General features: G+C 33.9%; 1 long non-coding RNA gene and 2 other non-coding genes across 3 annotated transcripts; 1 reads left to right on the top strand and 2 right to left on the bottom strand.

Annotated features, from left to right (window-relative positions):
* Nucleotides 1–401: 401 nt before the first annotated feature.
* On the bottom strand, nt 402–5,174 carry LOC140752328 (uncharacterized). The gene is made up of 3 exons (XR_012103430.1): nt 5,122–5,174; nt 534–5,045; nt 402–457 (listed from the first exon to the last, which is right to left on the bottom strand). It is a non-coding gene; the product is annotated as an uncharacterized LOC140752328 (long non-coding RNA).
* A 5,784-nt stretch (nt 5,175–10,958) lies between these two features.
* Nucleotides 10,959–11,030, top strand: TRNAW-CCA (transfer RNA tryptophan (anticodon CCA)). The gene has a single exon. It is a non-coding gene; the product is annotated as a tRNA-Trp (tRNA).
* A 3,546-nt stretch (nt 11,031–14,576) lies between these two features.
* On the bottom strand, nt 14,577–14,648 carry TRNAW-CCA (transfer RNA tryptophan (anticodon CCA)). The gene has a single exon. It is a non-coding gene; the product is annotated as a tRNA-Trp (tRNA).
* Between the last annotated feature and the right edge of the window lie 11,702 nt (nt 14,649–26,350).

Here is a 26,350-nt window from a genome sequence, read left to right as displayed (position 1 = left end):
AAATTTGGAGATGATAAATTTATTTATGACGGCACGCGGCATTGCCCCTTTACTGAAGTGCCGCTACAAAGAAGGTCCGCTATCATAATACGATTCATCTGATCTGACGACCACTTTTATAAATGCAACCCTAATGGAAGTTTTGCTATCAACAGTTTGGACGCTGTGCGAAAAATGAGACACAATTTCAAAATGAAACTTGTATAAACACAAAAAGACGTTTATATACAATCGGTCATTTTCTACTATGTAATTTGGCAATCGCTTGTTAATGCAACTTCAGTCTGTAAAGTGGACTGTTATGAAGATAAAGAAAAACTTAAAATAAACGTGACGAAATTCACTAGGTATGGAAATATACGATAAGTGTCTTAAGAAACCTAGATCAAACTACATAATTATATGTATATAAGATCAGGGGCTATTTTCTTTTGAAGCATAACACACTGTGATTCATCTAAAACAAAGTTTATTTATTAAATACAATATTAACATTTACATATAAAATATCCAACTAAAGCTTAGGTACTTACCTAAAACAAAGAATCGACAATTAAATGTCCATGCTTACTATTGTTAACTTAAATATTATTTTACGTATTTAAATCAAACTAATAAACAAACATAGCTAGGTTTTCAAGAAATATAAAATAATATTGAAAAATACGAGTTTTATACAACATTGACAAATGACAAATGTCATCAAAGCTTATATCTCCCCCCTTTGATAAGCAATTTTTTTAATATATGTTCAGTAAAAATTAGCTGCAGAACTTAAAAATCAGCAAGCATAGGAATGAGCTTTGTGACATGATATAGTCCAATAGATCTTGTTCCACGACCAGTATTTATTTTAAAAACTGAATCCGATATTTTTTCTTCAATTTCAAAAGGACCAATTCTAATTTCATCCAATTTTTTTTTGTTTAATTTGTTTCCATAGTCAACATATACCTTATCTCCTTTTTTAAATTCATGTTGTAATCTATTCTTGGCAAATAAAATTTTATTATATTCGTGTGATTTTATTGACCTTTGGATTGCTACTTTCCTGTCTTCTTCCAAATTTTTTGTTAACAATTGTTTTACTTTTAATTCATGTGGTAACAAGTCTGTAGACTCACCAGATAGCAAATATTTAGGAGAAAATCCTGTTACAGAATGGTTTGTTTCATTGTATCTATTTCTACATTCTTCCGCTATTTTTGCCCAATTTGTTTTCCCTTTCGATTCATTCATTTTGCATCTTATTTTGTTCACAATAGTCTGATTTAGTCTTTCGTTCAAGCCGTTTGAGAACGGTGCGTCTACCGCTGTAAGTATTAATTGAATATTTCGGTTCTTCAGGTATTTTTTGAATTCAATCGAATTTAAAGCTGGATATTGATCAGAGAGTAATATGTCTATTTTTTCTTCTTTAGGAATTTTTTCTATAAGTTTGATGAAGTCTCGAGCATGTTGATTCTTAGAACATAGGATATATGCGTACCTCGTGAAGTGATCTACTAGTAGATGTAAATATCTTTTTAACGATCTTTGACCTCCAAATCCTCCTATTGTATCCAGAGACATTATTTGAAAAGGCTTATTAGCTGGACCCAATTGCGACATAAAACCATATTTTCTATTTAACCTTGTTTTATTTTTTATGCATATCTCGCAGTTTTTGCATATATCTTTAATATTTTCTGATAGATTTGGTGCTGTATAAAACTGTTTTATTTTCGATTCGGTTTGATTTATCCCAATATGACAATATTTGTCATGAGTTTTTTTTATTATAGCTTTACTGTAATCTTCACTTAGAACTATTTTTTTCCTATTTTTCCCACTTTTCTTATAATAAATTCCATCTTCTAAAACAATGTTCTTCTCAAGTTCTCTTATTTGAAAATTTTGTGCTTGATCATATTTTATGTCATGAATATCAACAATATTTACCGTTCTTAAGTTATCTTCAATATTTTCATTAATGTCTAATACTGGGTTTCTGCTGAGACAGTCTGCTTCTGTATTATTTTTTCCTGGAAAATATTTTATTTCACAATTATACTGGGACAGATAATGTGACATATCACCTAATTCATCGTCAGGTCTGTTTCTTATATTTAACTTCTCTAGAGGTTTGTGATCTGTATAAACAGTAAAATAGTTTCCAATCAACCAATGCTGCCAAAACTTTATACTCTCTTTTATGGCTAAACATTCTAAAAATATAGCTTTTTTAATTTTTTGTGACTCCTTTAATTTTTTTGAAAAATACGCTACCGGTTTTTCTTCGCCATTGTGCTGAATTTGTTTCAAAACTGCTCCTATTCCTATGGCACTGGCATCTGTATAAATAAATATTGGTGCTTGTGGATCATAAATGGCTAGTATTGGTTTGGAACATAGATAATCTTTAATTTTCTGGAATGCATCCTCACACTGTTCTGTCCAATTAAATCTCTGATCTTTTCTCAGCAATCTATGTAAAGGATCAAGAACTATTGAGACATTCGGAATGTATTTTCCATAAAAATTTATTTTTCCTAAAAATTGTCGTATTTGTTTTCTATTTTGAGGAGCAGGAAAATCTTTTATTGACTTCAAATTGTCTTTTAGAGGTGTAATCGTATTCTTTTGTAATATATGACCTAAATATTTAACAGAATCTGATGCAAATTTACATTTTGTTAATTTTAGCCTGAAACCTTCTTCTCGAATAGCCTCCAGCAATCTTTTTAAGTGTGTGATATGTTCATCAAATGTCTTAGAGAAGATCAGTATATCATCAATAAAATTCACTGCAAATCCTGTCAGTCCATTTTTCCTTATAATATTTCCCAAAATCCTTTGGAATATGGCAGGTGATGTCTTAAGGCCGAATGGTAAACAGGTCCATTGGTAATGACCCTCTTGGGTTACAAAACCAGTCTTATATCGGTCTGTGATTTTTAATGGTATGGACCAAAAAGCTGAATTTATATCCAGAGTTGTAAAATAATTACAATTTACTGTTTTTGTTATTAAGTCTTCTATGAGAGGAAATGGTTGTGATTGTGGTATAATAATTTTATTTAAATCTCTGAAGTCTATGCATAATCTACTTTTTTTCCCTTCGTCCCTTTTAAATGCTAAGGTGACAGGTGCCGCAAACGGACTGTAAGATTCTTCAATCAATTCATGTCTTAAAAGTTGTGAGATTTGATTTTCTATTTCTATCTTGTCTTGGACTGAACATCTATATGGTCTTTTATAACAATATTTTTCAACTTGCAAATCTATACAGGCTTCATACTTCCTCACTTTCCCAGTGTCATATTTATTTTTAGCAAAAATTTCCGTGTAACTGTCCAATAATATGTTTATCTGTTTTTTTTGATCAGTATTTAAGTATTCTGTATCTATATTAAATTCGTTTGTATCTATACCTTCATTAAAATTTACTTCATATTCCTCTTCTTCTATATTTATTTCCTTATTTTCAGTCTGCTTATTTTCAAACATATTTTTACTACATATTTTAAAATTGTCTGTTTTTTGTATTTGGATATTTAAATTCTCATCATGAGTCAATCCAAATTTATATATTGAATCTAATCCTAGTATTAGATCATACTCAAAATTCTTATGTTCAAAGATAAATGCATTTATTTTATTCTTCTTTTGCAATAACTCCGCATCCAGTGTAACTAACCCTTTAGTTTTACCCCCTCCACTTATTGTTTTTATTGTGTCATAACAATAATTTGGCTTTATATTCTTGACCTGAACTAATTTTGAGTTTATTAATGTTATTCGTGAACCAGGGTCATACAGCCCCTTAGCTTCTAATGTATTATTTAACATCACCTTAATCTCAATTAGTGGAGGGAATTTTAGTTTTTTGGATCTTCATTACTCAATTCAACTTTTAATATTGAATTAGAATGTAGGTTTTTGCCATCAGTTGTTTTTTTTTCATAGTTATACCAGCACACATTTTCTGGATGAAATCTATTTAATTTTCCTTTATTCTCACAAATCCTGCAAGTTTTTTTTTCAATTTGTCTTATTTCTTGTTTATTGTATTTATTTCCCGTGCTTAAGGCTTTCTTTGTATCGTGTTTTCTAGTTAAACTTTCTAGTCCTCTTATGCAGTTAAATAAGTCATTTACTTCTTTAAGACTTTCTCTGTCTATTCTGTCCATTATGAAGTTTGGTAGACCGGTGGCAATCAAATAAATCAGGGTTTGTGTATCTATTGATTTGTTTATTTCTAGTAACAGTCTCTGTTTTTTTAAAGCATATTCTAACATAGATCCTTGTATATATTTAAAATTCATAGCATACCTAACTGGTGACCAGCCTTTATCAGCAAATGTTTCACTTAAACTTTTCTTCCATACAGACCAAACAGAATCTATAGTATGTGTGATAATCATTGATGTGTACCAATCTATACAAGTATCATCCAATAGTAATCTAAGAATTTCTACTTTTTGTAAATCTGTATCTATTTGTAAACGTGCACATTCACTTTCAAAGGTATCTAACCATTGTGTAACATTTGTTGTATTTCTTGAAAATTTTTCTATTGAAAATTCTGCTACTAATCTCGTCTTATTTCCTGCTTTTTTCAACAATGTCGGTTCTATTGATGACGTCTCATGAAATTCTTCTAATTTCTCAAGTAAAAACCCATTAAATTGTAAGTTTCCATCGTCTAAATATGTTGATTTCATTTCCTTGGTTAATGTTATCCAAACCTGTCTCTTATCATGCCTTCTCTGGAGAGAATTTTTTATTTTGTCAAATATTTCAAGCTTTAATATTTCTTTGTGTAAATGCACTGATTGATACTCTTTAGGCACAAGAAAAGTTTGGTTTTGTGTATCCGTAATGGAGGTTATGGCATATATATTTGTCTTATTATCATCCGGTTTAGCTTTTACAATAAATTCAAATCTTAATTTCTCCATTGTATAGGTTGTCAATTTTTTTATTTTTTCACATGTATATGAATTGTCGATTTATAAGATCAGGGGCTATTTTCTTTTGAAGCATAACACACTGTGATTCATCTAAAACAAAGTTTATTTATTAAATACAATATTAACATTTACATATAAAATATCCAACTAAAGCTTAGGTACTTACCTAAAACAAAGAATCGACAATTAAATGTCCATGCTTACTATTGTTAACTTAAATATTATTACGTATTTAAATCAAACTAATAAACAAACATAGCTAGGTTTTCAAGAAATATAAAATAATATTGAAAAATACGAGTTTTATACAACATTGACAAATGACAAATGTCATCAAAGCTTATATGTATGTATGTGATTTGCTAAAGTCGTCTCAAAGGCGTCTCTTTGACTTATACTGGTAAATGTACTTATCAAAAACTATTGCGCATAAATCCAATACGTGTATTATATGAGTTATCAGAATCACTTCTAGGACTTTGCGTTTAAACCTTTCTATAAAGAAAATAAAAGATAAGGAAGAAAACTAACCTTTACGACTAAACAATGAGGATTTGAAGTTTAATCTATCACTTTATATAATAATAATTAATAGAACATTTGCCCCTTTACCAGTTTACCCGTAGGGTACAAAGGGGCGGTGGCACAAAGAAAAGCATTCGACATCACAATACTCTCGCCGCGATCTCAAAAGTGCTTTGATAAATAATTCCAAGTTGTAAGAACGAAATAAACTCGGCGAGATAACGCTGACCGGTTCGTGTAATTGCGTTGATTAAAGTAATTAATGCTTTGTAAGTCCCGGGATTTGTACGACTTACTTGTTGGAATTCTATTCAGTAATAGAACGAAAATTTTATGAGACGTTTCAAATGGACTTAGCTATTGTTCATCACTTTATTTAATGGAGAAAGGTTCTTAAAGAAATAAACATTTTGGTTTACATTGTTAAGTAAATGCTTCAATAACTGTGATTAGGTTTCAAATAAAGATGTTCAAAATACTCGTAAAAATTGCGACGATAGACTGTCCAAATTAATGGATTAATATACATTTATATGGAGGGCGATTGGAAAGAATATTACATTTGAATCCATTTAAATAATGATGGAAAAATGGGAACGCATTTGAAATGCATTGAATAGAAATTATCTGGCAACTATACGAAAATGTTCTAGGCTTCTCATCTGCTGCTTATGCTTGTATTTTCGTAATAAGGTCTATATTTTTTGACTAATTATTCTCTGATTTTTTTCAAATCGGTCTTCAGGGCCAAATCCGAAACTGTAAGTATTGCCGATTTTTATAAAACTGCGTCATTTGTTTTTAAAATATCTTGTTCCCTAACCGTGAATCCCAAGAGTTCGTTTTGATAATAAAACACCCTATATTATTTCACTATCGGATAGGATCGCTTATAAGGACCAAATTCTTTAATTTAAATATTTGAAGCAAAAATCATTGAAAAAATCACTCTGTATATTATAATGTGCTTTGAGTTAAGACGAACCATTTCGGAAAAACATAAAAAGGGAGCTCTTGTCTCCTTCTACTCGTATTCAACCACAAGTATATATATTTTCAATAATTATGTGACCAGCGAACATCACTAAACAGTACAAAGTGGCGCCCCCTATTAAAACGCCTCCCATTCTTTATCTATTATTTTGATAAATGACAATTACCTGAATGTTGTTGCAATTTTACATCACTTTAATTCTAACCTGAAATGTTTTATTGTAATAAAGCAATTAAAACATTAAGAAACAAACGAAGAGGTAGTTGTTAAACAGAATTTACACCCATTCTAACTTGTTTCTTCGGAAGTTAATGAACTTAAGCCACTTTAAATATTCGCAAAATAACCCTAAAGTTATTCCAAGAATCGAATATTAAATTAGGTTCGTCGAAAAATGTTATTTTATATTAACAAGTGGAGATATTAAATAGTTGTAAAATAAATTTGAATTTTAAATTTGTTTTAATTATAGGTTTTGTATAATATTAACTTGACAATAATACTGATGACACAAACAAAGATGAACGTTTAAAAAGTTTTTGGTAGATTAATATTTCTGTAAATATCGAGTTCATCTTTACTTCGTTATACATATATAGGTTTTACGTAGTTACCAGCTGACCCAGCGAACGTTGTGTTGCCATATAAATAAAAAAATGTTAAGGATGAACAACCTTTATCACTTAGGGGTATGAAAAAATAGATAGTAGTCGATTCTCAGACCTACTGAATATGCATATAAAATTTCGTTTTCGTTTCGGAGGAGTACGGTAACTAACTACTCAAGAAACAGGGAACAAGTGCTGTATCTACACACAACAGCGTGTCAGCAAAGTAGTCAAAAAACAAATGACGACACAGCATCGCGTGTTATATTTTAATTACTTGAGATGATAAATAAAAGAAGTTTTAGGGAGAAGCACATACGTTGTTTAAATTTATGTGCACTCTAATACGCATTGTCACAGTTTGTCCCGCACGCTGTTTTTTTTATAATATAGGAGTAGCAGATGAGCATGCAGTCCACCTGATGGTAAGTGGCTACTGCCGCCCATGGACCTCTGTAATGTAAACCCAGATAGGATTAGATAATCCTACCTGAGGTCGGCCTCAGACGCGCCGTTACCCCTGGGGACTAAGCTTGAACGCCTCAGAAAAGTATGTCTCACTTACCACACCCTTGAAACACAGCAGCGCCTAACACTGCTGTTATTAGGTAGAAATAGGTGTTCCGCCGGAGTCGAACCAATGTTACAACAATCTGTTATAATAGTTCTTTACTATAAATTGTTATACTTATAAATTTTTTTGTTAATGTAACTACATTTCAGGCAGGCAGACAGTTCTCATAATTTCTTAAGAGACCAATATCAAAAATCACTCTCGTTTTTGTTTATATTAGATTACCGAAATTACTCAAAGAAATAGTTGTGAAAAGCCTAATAACTACTAAAGTACTTAAACATAATAACGAATTCAGTGAATTGACGGGAAATGTATTTTCAAGGGGCTTGTTAAACGTAATTACATTTGAGCCCACTTTCCCGACTGTTTTCACAGATTCGCCGCTGTTATTACAGGCGCCCTCGCTACATAGAGCGCTAAGGCTACGTCCTACGCGAGCGATCTTGATCCAAACGCAGAGCGCTGCGGTGCGGAAATTACCAACAGTACCTTTAGTATGAGTTTTTACGTTTGCTCGAAAACGTTTAACGTTTACGGTCCACGGGGGCGCTGTACGCGAATTCGTAAACGGAACAGAAGCACCTGTGTTGCGTGAAGTTTCGCGTATACGTATGACAAGCCGCCGCGTCGCATCGCATAGCGTTGAATTCGCATATCGCCGCGGATCGCTTCGCAATCGCATTCCTTTGAATCGCTTACGGAGGACGTAGTGCAAGTCGGCTTATACATTAAAGGCACTCCGTCAATAGTATCAAACAAGTGGCTGTACGCATGTAAATTATTGAACGTACTGTATACAGTACGTACAAGTAGGCTCCAAATACTGTACTTTTGGGCTGTCTTAGTTCCCTACGGAGCCCTTAATAATAGTATTCTTACTGGGAATAGATAATTGTAATTTACATACTATCTTTATGTCAGTGAAATTATATTATGGTAAAATTGCAGCAGTGCTTGAGTTACACCTGCTTCTAAATTAGAAGTAGCAGAGCGCTGATATATTCTAGTTTGTATGAATATATTAAGTGCTAAGACAAGGTATATTAAGGTATATGATGATATCTTTTAACTTAAAACATTTTATACGAGTTACGCGTTACGGGCTATCTAGACTAACACTCGTTTGTCTCGAATTTATCGAATTAACTTTTTGTACTCACTATAAAATTAAAGTTGTTTTAGTTTTAATGCCCTAAAATTGAAACGAACTTTGACGAGCTTTCTATTTCGGATCGGTTCTGTAAGTTACCCTAACTTCGAAATTATTCTTAACTAAAAACTAAAAGTATACCCTATAAATTTCTCTGTTTATTTTACGTAAATATTGATAATAAGAATAAAAACGTCAGCTTAAAAAAAAACTCATATGTATGATCCGTCAATTCACACTATAAAATCCGACAATTCGTTTGTGCTAGAGGGGGTGCCAAAGAATGAGACATACGTACACGTGCTCAAAAAACTAACTCGATATCTCACTCTCTAACTCGATAACTAACTAGATATCTCAACACCTTGCAGGACGCCATGAAATGACTTAAACGGCTGACAGTTCTGTGTGTAATTCACGAGGGTTCATGGTGTAATTTACGAGGAATAATGCCGACATGCACAGTTAAGACACGAAATCGAAAAAGGGCGAAGAAATATCGTTTCATTCGTAAATGATCTAAAAACTACATTTTTTTAATATTTTTCAAACACGAAAATAATTAACAGTGACAATTATTAAAAGATCACATTTTCTTGTTAGGAGCAAGTAATCTTTACTAATCTATGTCCAGTAGTGTAAAAATAAAATTGTTATAAACATTTAGGTTAATAATACATTACTACCGTATATCGATTTTTGCGCTAATGTATTTTCGTCTGAAGAGAAAGGCACGCATTTCATCTGGGAACTTCCAATTTATGCGTCAGGGTAGCAAATTATACAAATAATACTCGACCCTAGGCACTCTTGCTTGCTAATTATACAGAGGCTAATTAATACCGGCATTACTGTATAAACATCTGCTATTTGCATTACTTAATAAGAAAACTGGAAATGAGTTCTTCTTTGAGATACGAGTACATAGTCCCTTTCAAATTAAGGTTGGTACGTATACAAATCTGAATTCGTAGATATCTGGTAAAGATTCCACGATCATAAGTTTCGCTGTTCCAATTGACTACCCGAGCGCATAAAATAGCCTCATAGCTCGTTGGGTAATCTCGCTATCTAAATCGAATCTGGAGCATATCCCTGCTCTGACGTAATTGTTAGTTCGTAAGGTCAAATGTTCCTCTGTTTTTCCCTATTTACATAAATCAGAAACAGTAATTGAGTATTAATATTCCAGTGGTAGCGTGACTTCATAACCTGGTACCGGTAGCGTGACTGCCCCCTTAATAAAACAAATAACCTTCAATCTTTTTTTCGTTGCTCCTTATCTAAAAGCTTGTACAAGCGTCTCATTACAAATGAAGCGATGGAACGCTCCATTAGAATATGTCTCATTTAATTGTCCCTGAATGTCATAGTGAGGGTGAGTAAGGAGTCTTCCAAGGTCGTGACCTCGGTACATTTGTTGTGTAATGAATTTCTCGATCGTAACGCTTCATAACATTAATCTTCATTTGGACTCGACAACTTGGTCCTTAATACCGGTCAGGGCCTGCGGACGACAGTTTGATGATTTACGAAAATATAGGATAAAATACTGCCTTCATAAATTAGTTGCGTGGCTATTTACGTACTTTCCTTGAGACTGTGAAGTGGGTTATAATTCAATTCATGTGCCTAAGTGGAGTTTGAAATATCGAATTGTAGTGAGAAGTCTCGTAGCAGTTCGTAGCAGTGCTACGAATGTGTTTTACATTTGCGTCTGTCCATCAAGCTACAGTGAATGTAGTTTACTTAAGAACCTAATTATAAGTAATTTATATATTTTCACGCTAAATAATTTAATTTCGTCTGTCATAGATCCATCTTAATAAATATACGAAGACTACGTCAGAAGTTATGACGAATAATTTCAAAGCGCCACGGCTAATAACGCACGTAATGTTGATCAAGTATAATTATTATATTTGGTTTAGTCACGTTGAAAATTAATATTGAACCTTCAAGAAATGAGTAAATTGGAAGCTAATAATCTTAACTATATAATAATCACTATTACTATGCTATTGTCGACAAAAACATTACTCTCAATACTTTTCTTTACAAGAAATTATTTAAAACAAAATTTTGATGTAGAGAGCATAATGGACATCATATTACTTATGTGTTACGATATTTCGGTATCCTACACATCGGCCCCGTGGCGCAAGGGTAGCGCGTCTGACTCCAGATCAGAAGGTTGCGTGTTCGAATCACGTCGGGGTCAACTTTTTATTTTTCTTGAAACTCATTTTCTTTATATCACCACGTTGATACATTTATTTTTATTGATTTTGTAATATTTAGCGGTATCATTACTATAGAATTATTTATTTCTATGAATTTAGTATGTAATGAATAAATAAATATTTTATTTGCACTTAAAACAAAATAGCGAAGTACAATAATGTTTTTTTTTTAGTTTTTCATACTTCCCAAACAGTATAATACAGAATTTGAATAACTAATCCGAAACGGTCGTCGATAATAGCTGAAGTATATCTGAGGTCTAATGGACTATCCCATTTAAATATAATATCCCATTGAAATATGAAATATTGAAACTCAGCGTTTCTCAACCTATGGTCGCAAATCACTGGTTCACGCGAAATTTTGTACAAACAAAATAGTTTTGGATCTTTTGTCGATTTCTTGGTGATACATGCAAGATAAGAGATATAAAATTCGTTCTTATAGCTCATGTTGCGAGGTATTGATCTTAAGTAGCTGCACTCCCACTCTTTTCGTGGATTTCGTAGGATACGCGGATTTAAATTTAGCAGGAGCGTCTCCTATAAAACTAGTCTACTGCGGTTAACTGCAACCAGGTAGTAACTTCTGTTTAGTGTAGGTTTATGTTCAGCTGTTATCTTCTAAGGGTTATCACACACTATTCGCTATAAGGTCTATCTGTAACTTTAATATGAACATCGTTATGAAAACAGAATCTTTATAAAGTATACAAATTTCAATTAATAATGCAATCATCATAGACAGACAGGTTAATCTTTTCAAATTAAGAATTTGGTAATTAAAATTCGTGTGATGAATAAACTTTATAATATTTTAACTAGTACATTAATTTGACTAGTGTAAAGTAATCTTACCAAAGTTGTCATTTGGTACTGTGGTTACACCTGAGTTATTTTTGTTTCGGCAACATGGCCGCCTCGGGGGAAATTTAAAGATTTTGCGGCGTCGCTGTGGAAGACGCAATTTTGGATCTAAGTTTCTGATTTATGCTCACATTAACTGATTTGTTATTACACTCTGTTCGGAGGTTTACGATGTGTGAGTTTTGTAAGTAGTACTGGAATAAAACTATATTTTAAGTTATTTTTTACGTCATAATACCTAGTTATTTTGAGAGATATATAAAAGTGCCGTGTTCAGTTATCATCTTTTTAACAAAGCTTTATTGATTTATACTTATTAACTAATAAATTATTGTCAACAATTACAATGATCGTTTCAATGATAAAAGTATTAAACAGACGTGCTATTCATCCGATATTAAATTAATAGTTATTACTCTTTATGGCACTCTATATATCTACAATATTCAACTTCAAATCAAATTAGATCAGAATCAACCATATGTCATGACATTGCCTTTTAATCACTTGATTAACTATTAAACTAATAAAATTACTAAATTTCATCGTCATTTTATCACCACAAAGAGTTTTGTGTGTGTCGTAACATTTAAAAAACGTGATGAATAGAGCCGGTCCTCTAAAGTGTTTTAGGGAATCATTTCCCATTATTCCTGCAGCTTTGTTTGCCGGTGATTTGGCACAATTACTGCTGGCGGCGCTCTGTGCAGCGGCCAATGGAAATGGGTCGGATTTTTCTTTCATCCTTCTTTTAGTGGCGTGCAATTAATGAGGATCATTTCATTTGCCTAGGTAATTAATTGTTTTTTAGCTTCAGCTTGCATTTCTAAAGGTAGGATGATTTTGGTTCAACCGGGGTACGACCTCCAAACCTATTTCTAGTGCAAACAGTTGAAAGGGTATATACGGGTTATACACTTGGGTAGACTTATATACAAGGCGACTACCTTAGGCTCCAAGATCTATTATTCTTCAGACTTCAAGATCACGGCATCTATTATTCTACTATCGACTTTAGGTAAAATACCTGTTTTACGTATGGGGTTGGTTACAAATGTCCACGAGCGACAGTGACATACATGTTCGATTGATATTTCAATGTTATATCTTTATAACATGTAAGTCACTACTATAATAACTCACTGCGAGTATAGACTGACTAGAGAGACTAATATGTTGCCAAAGATGAAGCTTATCATAGTAGGTAGATAAGCTACAAAATCTACGAATATTTTTTTAAACTGTTTTTCAATTAATTTTTATCCTGTTATTAACCTTGTGCTAGGAATATCGTCAAGAAATTATTTAAAAACCAACTTTTTGTAAGTTGAGAACCTTAACTTTTCTAAATAAATTAACAGAAAAACAATTAAACGCAAATGAGCAACAACACTGGCAGAGTAACGCTCTTTACAAAGATCGGAAAATAACTACCCAGTAGACGATCTACAGTGCCCTTTTATACGCCCACTTTCAGTTAATTCCCGCTTTTGACAATTAAATTTGCTTACTCTTACCATCATTCCTAACACTTGGATAATCCTAAACCGTCATACAAAAATCCTTTTGCAAAAAATATTTTGAAATGGTATTTTTTTCTTTAATGCATTCATTGCTAAAATGCTCACACAGCGCGCTATACTCGGCACACACCGCTTCCCAGTTTAATCGTCCCAAATTGCTCGCTCGTATGGAACCCCGACCGGTTCGCCACAAAACACGCATTTACTCCCGAATTTTTGGTAAACAAATTTTATATTACGAGCTCAGTTTTTTTTTAAATATTTACGCAGGTATAGGTGCTAATCCTATTGAAAGAATTATAAAATTTTGGGTATAATCCACTAATCTGAGTGTTAGTTACGGGTGTCTCTTTAGAATTTAAAAAATTAGTCTTATACTACGATGGCTTAGTATACATGATACAGACAAGTGAAGAATTCTTGCAGTTTTAGCAAATTTTAAGATACGAGAAAATTTCCCAATACGCTATCTTGGCATTAAAGTAAGCTGCTCAGTATTTAGAACTGGTCGTAATACTGATTAATAAAAAGTAAATTCAAAATGTTAATGGTGAACAACCCTTATCACTTAGGGGTATGAAAATTGATAGTAGCGGATTCTTAATATGCATATAAAATTTGGTGAAAATCGGTAAAGCCGTTTCGGAGGAGTAGGGTAACTAACATTGTGACACGAGAATTTTATATATAACACTAGTGAGACGAGGCAGACGTTGTATTACTACAAAAGACATCCCCATAACAGCGACACCTGTCGGGATCAAAGTTTACCAAATTAATCATATACACTAATAAAAATTATTTGAGCGATTGTGACATGCAATTTATACTATACATTAAGTATTATATTTGTTTTTGTTTAAAAATAAAAAAAAAGTCCATGAGAAGCTCTTACTCTGATTTTAGTTGAATTAAATATAAGGAAGAGTTTTTTTTACTAAAATTGGTACCTTTTGTTATGTGGTTGTTATCATGAAAACTTACGAATTATTGCAAGCAGAATGAGTAAAATTTTAAAGAATAAATCAAATCAATTCATTTTTTTTCATTCAAAATAGGTCCTTTACATAGCACTTTTTGAAAGTCAATATAATACAATAATAATACAAAAAACGAAGCCTGGTCAAACGGGAATGACCCCGACGTGATTCGAACACGCAACCTTCTGATCTGGAGTCAGACGCGCTACCCTTGCGCCACGGGGCCGATGTACAGGACGCTAAATTTAAGTACAACATTCGACATCTATTTAAAAGATTGGTGTACATCTTAGTGAGCAAAAATTTCAAATTTATATAAAAAAAAAAAAATACACAGTAAAATAATGAAGAAGAGTTTTTCTGTGTTCTAAACGTTTTCAAATAGAGTGAAATCTGTTTTTAAGTGTATCCTTCAGTTTTAATGTAGCGACCAAATGTAATTTCCAGACCGAGGTTTAATCCTTTTTGTTTGCGAGCCGGAGAGCGGTTTAAAACTAAAGGACGTGAAATTGTGTTGTGTGCCAGATTTCAGAGCATTACCCCAATTTTGGAGACGTTACGTTTCGTTGTTTGCTGATAAAATATTATCTCACTATTGGTGGTTCATCTGTACATGGTGCACATCTATAGCCGATTTGCTGAGCCACTTCCTAAGAGAAAGGGATACTTCTTTACTAGTATTTCAATGCAATTACGTTGTTGTGCAGTGAGCTGATAATATGAATATGTAGCCGTACGTACGTTACGTACGTAATACGTAAGATTATGGCGGTTCTCAATATTTTGTGTATTAAAAAGGTGGAGGAGGTGGTGGAGTGATGGAGGTGTAAAATCGTGTATAGAATAATTAATTAGCGAAATAAATTCTCGACCTTATGTACCAAGTGTGCTCTTGTGTGAAAAAGTACTAATCCGTTTGCTACTAATTGTAACCTAATCAAATAGACGGGTAGAATTAAATGTCTGATATTTATAACCTAAGTTTGCGAATTCGAATGAAAGGATACCCCCACTATATTCCTTTTATTTGGTCCCTAAACCTAGGATATTGGCTATTGTCAAACGCACAAAACGAGAGCTTTGGGCTCACTAAAATTTGAAATAAAGGCCCTTTGAAGGCAGTTTACCGGATGATAATTCAATTCGGATATCTACAAAGAAAGTACTTTACAAACTTTCGAATTGAGTTTTATCTAATACTTTCGTAAATCATCAAACTGTCGTCTTCAGGCCCTGAGCGGCTTTTAAGAGTAAGTTGTAGACTCTAAATTAAGATTAATATAAAGAGTTTCGATCGAGACTTTCAGTAGGTATATACTTTAGGGTACCTCACAATAAAAGCACAGGTCTTTGAGGACCCATTGTTCTTCATTTGTTTGTTGAGCTCTTTTTACTCGTGAATGTCTGAAGGAATTGGGCAGAGATTAATTTTAAGCTTTTTCGTATTTAATTAAATCCAGCCATCATTTAAAATTTAAATTTTGGCTTTTATCTAGGAATTGAAACGGGAACTGAAATTAATAAATCGTTTCTACTGTCTCCCAGTAAAGTTGAAAAGGTCTATAGGGCCAACAATCGTTTATTCGACAAAAATAACCGCTAGTTTCAAACTTAACTTTCTCTTGAGAAGGGTTTTGCAAAAGGCAAAAGACAAGTAATTAGACGAAGACGCAGAATTTTCCGCTAAATTGGATCGCAAATGAACCTTGGAACAAACTTTGCTTAGTACCTACATTTTGATGTCGTACTTAATGTTAATGGGAAAAGTATTTCCGATGAAACACCGGAACGTGTTATTTTAAATAACGGCGAAGAAAAGTTTCATAAAAAGTATTTACTTAACAAGAATTTAGAGCTCATTTGCGTTTCCGCCTGTTACGGCAATTCCGTAATTTCATTTGAAAGAGTACGCATTACTGAAGTTGAAGGCGAAGGGTGGTTTTGTTGTGATCATTGTATTTTATTTCCAAGAAAAATCAAATGTCTTTTTGTTTTTTGTTTTGTGGACTTTTGACAAAGTTAGGCATTAGTATTAAAAGTTGGTAGTAACTGCTTGGGCGCGGGAATTTAGGCTTTGAAAGTCACGTAGATGTCGTTCACGAAAATATAAATTAAATAATTAATTAACAGTAAATTAGAGATTTAACAACTCAATGTTAATAAATAATTCACTCCAATAAATTTTAAACTAGTTTTTTCTGTAACTAAAGATAAAATAAGAATATAACATTTTTCTTTCCTTTGTTGTATGATTGAAATAAAATATTGCCTATTTTCATTAAAAAAAGAAATCTTAGCTTATGTTTGTATTCAATAATCAATAATTTTAAATAATAAATCCTTTCACACATCAAATATATTTACATATGTGAGTTTTATTAATTTTTCCTAGCAAATTGGCGTGCGATGTGTGAAAGGCGTGTTTATTTTATTCCCGAGCTCTCTGGTTCTGTAGCTGCTGGAAATTGCTTCTGGAAACGTTCCTTTGAGAGATTGTGACGTCCATTGTACCGCGAGAGCAAGCCAGGACTTATGTTGTGATCGACTTTTATTACGTGTATTGATGCTATTGAAGTGAGTTACTGTGATTTTATACATTTGAATATAATATTTTTAACCACTTTATATTAACAACAATAGTATAATTTGCTTTGATGTTAGAGTTTAATATTGATTTCGGAAACAAGTTAAGTCCTGCCAGATTAAGTTATTCTCCCTGGGGTGTAGTCATGTTCTGACACTTACGACACTCTCAGTTTAAAGCTCGTATATATGCAAGATATTGAGAAAACTACGATAGCGTGATTTAGAAATACTAGTGGCATTAACTACTGTTTTAGAATACCTTGTATTAGTGGAAGGTGCACACACTGACATACTTAGGTCCTCATTTATACAATATAGTCATAATACGTCAATTATTTCTTCTACATTTTCCTCTTTATTATTCCTGCGAGTTTGTTATCAGACAACTGCAGCTACAAAAAAAAATACAAGTAAAAAATGGCGCCATTGTAATGACACATTCTTATTTTCAAATCATTATTTCTTATTTAGGGAACAGATAAAATAAAAAAGAAAACGTCAATAAAGTCAGTAACATGAACCCTGCGGGCCGAGACAACCGTCGATGAAACAAAGTACCACTTATACGGAAAATAATCTCTGAGTTAAGGGACCTTCCCTTTACCCGCACTCCCTTTGACTGCGCCCGATTCAAGTGTGCGCTCAGCCTTTTCACTTCTGGTTTTCTTTGAACTACGGTAGAAAGAATTGAGTCTAAGGTAAGTCTAAAGAAAAAACAAATTCCGTGTAAGCTTAATATGTCCATTGTTGTATAGGTATAGCTCTCCCTGAGTATGTAATCGCAGTAAACGATAATTGTGTCGGAACACCGCAACTAAATCCATTGATTTTTTTCCACGCCATCTCATACAGGAAGTGCTGCTTTTAGGCCAACGAGTCAGAGCCGAAAAGAATAAAAAATTTGGTCATGCATCACCTAATAATTTCTCTCCCGAAGTACGGGTATCCCCGCAGAATAAGAGCAATTGAGACCACGATCCATCGCAATGACCAAGTGCAGATTGGTAGACTTCGTACATCTTTAAAAATATTTTAATAGACTTATGAAACAAAAATATTAATTCCATAAAATGCAAAATCACTGAAAATTTAAATTATTTCTATTAATTTCGATGTCAGTGTCAGCCCTACATAAAAGGAAAAAGCTAAATACTTACCTTGATGAAAAATTTAAAAACGCCAATGGACGTCGCATTACGTCTGTCGCATTTATGTTGTAAAATATAAAGTATCAAATAGTAACCATTTTATTTAGATTTACGTCGTAAAAGCGCAGCAAAACATTCAGAGTCGATACGGAGAGATTGCAGATAAAACTTCCACTGACCGAAGCGCGGGCCCGATCGAAGCGTCTCGAAGCAGTTTAACTTTAATATAACTTGCAGCCAACTTTACTGGCTGTAAACTGCTTTGGCTAAAATACGGTCCTTAGAAAATGAACTCGTAAAAAGCTCGCAGAAAGAAATTGCAGATATTTTAGTGAAATGAATTTAGATTAGTGTACATACGAGATTGGAAATGCTGATCCTTTCAAAGCTCCAATGATAACATAAATAAATTTAATTGAAAGAACTATTTGATTTTTCTTAATTAAAATGCTTTTATAACTGCGATTTCATAGAATATTCAGATCGTGGTTATTACTTGGGAAAATGGCGAAACTAGAGCGTTCTTTTATTATGAAATGTTAACATATAATAGGGTTTGTATAGGAAGTTTATTTTAGCAGTGCTTAGCTATTTTGTAAGGTTTACGTTACCTGAAATATTCAACACTACATATAAAATGTATAGTGATATATAATTCACTCCGACAGTAGCCTGATTATATTGACGAGTTATTACGATTCTGAAAAAGAATTGTCAATAGATATACAGAAATGCAATAGAAACCTTAATTATTTATATACCATAGTACTTTCATTTTATATTTAAATTAAGCTATAAATACTCGTTTTTCAGATTGAATGTAAAGAAAAGTGATTCAGAAAAGTAATTGGTCTACATTAATAATAAGCCGAATTATAAGAAAAAAACACAAAACCCCTCCTTTTTATCTTAAACAATTTAAAATTGACATCATATTATCATTCAAAGCTTACGAGGCGGCTCTTCTTATCAGTCATTTGACCTATGATCAAATTTTCTTAGCTTTTTTGCTTCATTTATATGTTTATAACACTTCTAATAGATAAGGAATCGATCCTTACCCATCCTTTCAATTACAGGTAGCTATTTCCGTCCATCTGAAACTAATCTGGTCCCGAGAGAGCCCACCAACTATGTTGCTTACCCTTCGCCCTTATAAGGGCGTTCGTTCGATTTGTTGATAAATAGTTAATTGGTTGGTGAGTTGATGAAGTTTAGTGAGTCACCGCCACGCGGGGAGTATTTAAGCACTGGTTTAACTAACTTCAAAGTGCCTTAACTTTGTCCACTTTGCGTTAAGCTCTATTTCGTCGTAATAGTTTCCATTTAAATACGGAATTGTATTCAATCAATAACTGAAATCTAGCACTTATTGTGTAGTAGTTGCTGTGTAGTAACGGCAGGTATAGCCTAGTGGGCAAAGCAAAGTTGGTGTTTCATTCGGGGAATTCGAAGTTTAAACAACAGACATGCGCCTGATTTTTCAAAGTAATGTGTGTATTTAAAATTAATTATCACTTGCTTAAGCGGTGAAAGTTCCCAAGGGTTCTGAAGTCTACCAATTCGCAGTTCAGTGTCCCCTAGGCAGATGGCCTGAACCCCTCATTCTGAGAGGAAACCCGTGCCCAACAGTGGGACAGTGACGACGATTAACGAAGATTTCTTATGCAAGGTTTTATCGCTTGCCTACAATTCACGCTAATTAAGTAGCAAATAAAAAATAAAGGAATCGCACCCAATTCCGAAAATTTTGACCTCATTACCTCCACTTATTTTTATGGAGCCAAAATACAGGGATTACGTGGAATAATGTGGCAATACGAAGCATTCCGATGCGGTGCGCGCATTGCATTGCAATTCGCATATACTCGTACATATATCATGATATTATAAATCGAAAAAGTTTTAAGTTATACTGCAATAAAACTATTTACATCTAGCTTGTTAACTAGATACCAGTAATGTAAAATTCCTAGTTTATAAAATCTTTTTGACTTGAACAAAAATTGTTAAATGTGACCAAAAATTAATAAGTTGCCAACGTCAGCGAGTCGATGGAGCCGAGTGACGACCCTTTGTACGGAAACTTTCACTGCTTAATTTTCACTTCGGAGAAACTCCACATAATTTCCACTCGGATGAAATTTCATATAATTGCTGTAAAGTTTTCAATTCGGGGATCTTCAGCGGTGACGTTTGATAAATGCGATATAAATTAATTTAGTTTGAAACCGAGATTTTGAGATCCCCGCTGTGTTGAGGTCTGACGTGTCTGCATAGACGAACATATTACAAAGTTAAATGATGTATTGATGAAAACACAAATAAAATAATTATCTCTGGTTCTGTATTAATTAATGTCTGTGCAGTATTCATTAATTTTGGGATATGAGTTAATGCAGGATTTTGATTTGTTCGCAACAGGGATTTTGTCTGTCTGATATTAAATAACGGTGTGATTTATAGATAAATAACTTGCTATGCTTACAATTTTGGTAATTTGCATTAGTACATTCTTTGTTTAATAACGCCGCGTGGCTTTTGTCGCTATACCAGCTACATGAGATACAAAAGTTAGATGGGTGTTTGTGAATCGATAAATTGTATTCATGCTTCAGTGCTTCGAAAATAACGTTTAGCGATCGGTTCTGTTTATCTACTGGACAGCAGTCGTCGAAACTTGTTGGAGTTTGTTTGAAAACATCGGAAACCGTTTTGATAATATCCGAGAGAAGTTAGTCACTCACTCGAGCATTCCTGAACCATTTGCATTGGAGAAGTATAACGGAGTATGCCTGAAGAATACTTCAGTATTTGTCCCGTTTACATCAACATACAATAAACGTTTCAGATACAGACTGTGTCAGATATAACCATATTTCTGCTTACCTTTTTTTATAATATAGGGGTAGCAAACGAACATGCAGTCCACCTGATGGTAAGTGGCTACTGCCGCCCATGGACATCTGTAATCAACCCCAGATAGGATTAGATATTCCTACCTGAGGTCGGCCACAGATGCGCCGCTACCCCTGAGGACTATACGGGAACGCCTCGAAAAAGTCTGTCTCCCTTACCACACACCCTTCAATACGGAACACAGCAGCACCTAACACTGCTGTTATTACCTTACCTGCCTACTATATTTACATTAGACAGCACAATAGGAATTATTGAATAGGAGAATAATGTCTGTCACGACACGCGTTTGACACGATCTATGTCTGTAGAATCTACAATGTAAATAATGAACCTTTAGGGAGAAACCCGTGTCTATAGCCTAATTGTTGAATGTTAAATGATGTTGGCGTGTACTTCACGATTTTTCGATGTTGACTATATTAGAGAAGTAAAAAATTCCATTGCTAAGCCCCGCCCAGGGTCCGTTGCCGTCGGAACCGGCGCACCTGCCGCTAAGCGGATTACGTCCTCCGGCCTGCTTAGACGCTAATGCGAACTGTCTCCATCGCTTTGTTGGGACCATTACGTAACGCCAGATTTACGGATGAGATAGTTGTAGTAAGAGAGCTGGCCGATTTTTTTATCATACATATCTGTTATGTTTTTTGTAAGATTGCAGTAGGAAATGAGCTTGCAGTTCACTTTAAGGTAAGAGGTGTAAATCGGCGTATTTCATTTTAGCCTAAGAATAGAGATACTATGTACCTTAAGTTGATCACAGATGCGTTCCAGCTCCTGAGAACTAAGATAGTGGTCTCAATTATCTAGCATCCACAACCGTCAATAAAAACGCAAAATTTGCTCCGTGCTAAAAATAGATGGTACCTTCTTCTATGATGTATTACAGTGCCATCGGTCAACACTTCTCGTCAAACTTAGTTCTCAGGGTTAGAAAAAGCATCCATTGCCAACTTTAAGTCGGACTCCTATATTATTGGAAGTTGATCCCAAGGTGGGTCTTTAAGCAGCCGTCACCACTTTCTACCGTTTGGAACGTATGCTCCTTATCTACCTCAATCGCATAAGTAGAATAGTATTATTACCAATAATCTTTAGCTATTAAATGGATGATTGTTCTGCGATCGAGTACCGATCAATATCTTTGTATCGACGATTACTATTGGCTGCGTAATTAGCAGGCAATTGCGAAAATTAATTGATTCCATCATGGCGGATAACAAATGGGTTTCGTTTCAAAAGCCCCTCGTGCTAATGAGAGAGCGAAAGAAATTAGCGATGAAATAAGAGAATTTAAGAACCTTCCGCGTTGTATTAATTTGTTTCGCTTCCTGCTTTAGAGAGTTTTTCAGATGATTATTCAAATTTAATTAATTTTTATTTAATAAAGTGTCATTGAAAGTGTTTGGATACAGTTTTTCAGAACTCCAAAACATGATGTTGTGTTATTTTAGGTAGGTAAATGCTTCTCTACGATATTTTCCTGGCAGGCAATTCTGATATCAGGATTTGTGTGTAGCATTTAGTTTCTGAAACTAAACACTGGAGTATTTCGTGCATGGTCCGATATTGCAATATATTGTTATACATTTTGTGTTGCAATCAAAGTAGTAAAAGAGCATGCAATCTGCCTGATAGTATATGGACTTTATCGTCTTGAGACAGCCGTCATCTATCCGAAATAAGGTTGAACTCCTAGTTAATGTTACTCATAAATGGTCGTTTGAACGAATTCCAATTTATTTCCGATTTAGTCCTACCACTTAGAACTTAGCTGGGCGACTTTAAAGCATTTAACACAGCTGTCATGAAGCAGAATGATATGGCGATAGTGCGCCACAGTAGAACCTCGAAATGTTCTGCCATAATCAACATTTCCCTCTCTCTCTTCTAGTCGTTTTCCTCACTGCTGAGGGACCGCCATGATCATCATTAAGCAACAGATCGATACGGTTCTCGGCTATTGAAATAACATTAAGAAAGGTGGTGTGGAGTGGTGTCCGAACTTGGTCAGATCAACGTATCAGGCTTCGTCCCCGAGGTCATTTCCCTTCAATCTTACCGGTAACCATAAGTTTCTCGAGGTTGTAATAAAAATTATGAAACCTTAAAAATGAAATAAGCCAGGAGCGAGTGGAGTTTCGTAAAGCTGGTTTCGCTCACGTCACAGCGAAGTTGTGACGCACTGACCTAGAACGGCCGCGAGCGAAACCAATTTGTATGCTAATCAAACGTCGTGCTGCCTCGCCGATCGTATTAATATCCATGTATAGTGCCAGAAAAATGAGAGACTCTACTACGTTGCGACGAAGTATGAAGCCCATCTTCACATTTGAGCTCCTATACAGTCATGATCCACCGATTGTACACTTTTCCGACGCGTTCCGAATTAGTCCTCAGGTGTGGCATCGCATGTTTGGTCATGGTTATGTCAGGAATCTTATCTTATCAGAGATTGATTAAAGATGTCCATAGGATTTAGTTACCATCAGGTGGAATGCATGCTTGTTTGCTACTTCTACATCATAATATATAAATAAAGATTACTGTTCCACTGCTAGAGACAATCTACTACGCCTTGTCAAAATGAGAAGGGATTATACCTACTCGTATAATAGTTACAAGCTAATTGTGGATTAATAGAACTCACGTGCATTGAGAGAATTATGCCGAATTCTAGTGCATAGGATTTTCGGACGAAATTTTCATAACTCGAAAAAACCGATATCTTGGATTCCAATTTGGGATACTATAGTAGATTGATAAATATCTCTCACCATAGGATTGGAGATTGGATCCATCGGCTTATTAGGGTATGGGTGTTTCACATGAAAATGAAACTCATTATAAATGCCCATGGCACCCATAACATATGATATACAACAATAAGAAGTTATCATTATAATATATTTGAACCAAAATTAATTTGCTTTAAATAATAATGAACATAGAATAATACGAGTAATTGGTTCCTAGAGCAGCGAACGAATTCTATAGTATTATGTTGTGTTCTTAGTAAATACAACACTGTACTGTATACACTGTCAGTACTATGTATTGTTGTTTAATAACACGCACTCATGCGTGCCAATAAGTTCTGTAGCACTACCATGAGTTGGCATAGAAACGCCACTATAGAAATTGTAAATAGAAAACTATTGTCATTTTGCTAGTGAATAACATAACTACTATCGTTACGGTATTTCTTGACAACGTCTGTCAATTTGTATGGCAATAGATCATAATGACATTCGCTAGCGATTTGATTTCGATAGGTTTTTTACGTATCGAGTTACGCCACTACGGATTTTAGTTCTACGAGTAACCACCAGAGGCGCTGTACAATTTTTCATACATTTATTTTACGCAGTCGCTAGCGAGTAATACTTTTGTAAACTCATGGTAGCGCTACTGATAATATGTAACTAAGTTGGAACGGGACTCCGGCTGTGTCTTAACCAACAATAAGCGGTTGTCCCAATACAGGATAATATGTGCTATTGTAGTGTTGTTAATGTGTAGTAATCCTTCAAAGAGAGCCTTTAAAATGATTTAATTAAATGTCAATATATTGAGTAAAACATTTTTTCTGAATTGTTTTAATTTACCTCTTATATACGAGGATTCATTAAGGAGCTGTACCCTTACAATGAGTTTTCAAAACATCCCACAATTTTACGTTTACTCAATCCATAATCCGTTTGCTTCAGTAGACTGAGTAAACGTAACAATAAGTAATTGCACAAGTGACGATTAACTTTTGTCTCCATCACATCGCACCGTTTTCAAAAAAGAGAGACAAAATATAAAGCGCCATTTTGTCAATTTAGACATTTAATGTTACGTTACTGACACTTTAGTTCTGATACAATCCGCTAAGGGCGCTGATTGGAAATTGTATGGGCAAATACGTAAACAAATACCAAAACAGTCATATTTGTCATATTTAAAACTCATGGTGGTGTATCTGTGACCTCAGATGTCTGATTCACCCGTCCGCGAAAGATAATGTTTTAGAACGTAATGTAATGTAGTCTACGGCTATGTTTTTAAATTGCTACTTTAATAATGAATATACATTAAACTAGCAATTATTACTACCAGAAGACTCTAAATTATAATCCGAAAATGTTACCTATTGCCCTACTTGGGATAATGATTGTGTAAATGAGAACGTAACTACAAAGGGATCTGAAATTAATACGTTATATTGTTAATGGCAGCCTTAACATCGCCTAAAGGTACAGAACATGTTCGCACTAACCACATATCTACTAATTGTATATTTGTACTAGCTATCAACTCACGGCTTTGCTCAAGTACCTATAGTATACATGACTTAAAAACTTAGTTAATAAAAAGATTTTTTTATTATATTTGTTAATTTAAGATTGTGCGTTCGGAGGGTAAAGTTAACTGAGTGAGTTTTAATAACGTGCTGAGTAGTATGTAATCAAATATTCAAGTTTTAATGAAGAATTCTGTAAGAAAATATAAGAAATCCTTCGTATCAGGAAATTAAAGTAATCTCTTGTAAAAAGAGTTTATTTGGAATCAGGGTTCTTAAATTAACTAGGAAAAATAAATCTATAAAATTAAATTGATTTCATAGTTAGGTTTTTGTTAATTAATTATTCCGTTTGGAGCGTTTGACAAAACAGATTATTTTTTTTTAAATGGAGCGAAATTGCGCTTGCAGATGTAACACATAGCCTGGCACAATTCAAGCGTCGATAATACATATATTGTTATTTGTAACGTTAAATTTACTTTCGTCTATTAGTCTGCTTCGTTAAAACGTATTGGAATATTGGATTTTAGTGCGTATATAAATACACGTTTTTTAATATTTTTACTATCTAAGAATTTATTGCAATAGCTGGGTGTATATTATTCGACCGTCGCGCTGGCATCAGTAAAAGCGTCAATTACTAAACTACCTACAAGGTCAATGTGTGACATAGCAAGCACGTGTACAAAGTTTAAACATACATTAGCACGTTGTCATTCCGTGTCGGTTTTAGCACACGAAAGCGTTCAAATACAAATGTTTGCGCAGTTCAGCGCTGTTCCTCATGGAGCGATGCTGCAAGCTGCGTCTATAAAATCGTTCATCCAATTTTCCGTATTTTTGATTACTGTGAGTGCAAATGTTTGGGAACATTTATTCAAATATGTGTTTTGAAATATTCCATTTTTTGCATTTTTGCATATATGGCGCTTTGGCGAAACAGAGCATGAAACCGGCCTGGGAAACCGGTAGCAGCAATAGAAC

The sequence above is a fragment of the Epargyreus clarus genome, unplaced genomic scaffold (assembly GCF_041222505.1).
Source record: "Epargyreus clarus isolate Ecla_fem2 unplaced genomic scaffold, WU_Ecla_fem_2.2 ptg000024l, whole genome shotgun sequence".
NCBI classification, from domain to species: Eukaryota; Metazoa; Arthropoda; class Insecta; order Lepidoptera; family Hesperiidae; genus Epargyreus; species Epargyreus clarus.
The sequence above is the reverse complement of the archived record's forward strand: the minus strand, read 5'-3'. Positions and strand labels throughout refer to the sequence as shown.